Below are 684 nucleotides of genomic sequence, written 5' to 3' on the forward strand. Positions count from 1 at the left end.
AACCTATATATTCCCAAAAGGGGGCAGATAGAGTACAATATGAAACTGCTCAGGCCTCGTAGCCGAATGGCATTTCTACGACGCGAAACGAAAACGAAACGCCGCGAAAGGTAGTCTGGCTCTGTCGCGCCAATACGCAAGAGCGATAGAGATAGATATCTACGAGCGTTTCGTTTCGTGAGCGTTTCGTGAGCGTTTGTGCATTCACGCAGGTTTCTACCAATATCCAATTAATTTCTACGACACCCACGGAAAGAAGGGGGTGGTGATTTGCATAAACCGTCACCACACGGCCACACGGGCACAAACATCTCTAAATCCTAATACCACAGAATATATAATAGTACAAGTACAGAAGGCTCACTCCTTTGATGTTCACAAAACGCCGCCATTCTAAATTCTTACCTACATTAACAAACGGACCGCACGCGTGCAGACGACATTGAATTCTATTGCGCCGCGCGAAGGTCGTCGCCAATGAATGGGCCGCTGTAACTGAACCTCCACTCACCTTACTTATTTACTTACTTACTTGACTAACCAACAGTATAGCTAACCCCCCTTTAAAAATACCCCGTAAATTTGGCCTTGTGATCGTCTAGCGTGAATAAGTAGAACCCTTCGATGTGAACCGCGATAACCTAGATCCTTTAATGAGTATCAGCTGTATTTTTGACTAATATT

Source organism: Leguminivora glycinivorella, chromosome 10, assembly GCF_023078275.1.
Source record: "Leguminivora glycinivorella isolate SPB_JAAS2020 chromosome 10, LegGlyc_1.1, whole genome shotgun sequence".
Lineage (NCBI taxonomy): Eukaryota > Metazoa > Arthropoda > Insecta > Lepidoptera > Tortricidae > Leguminivora > Leguminivora glycinivorella.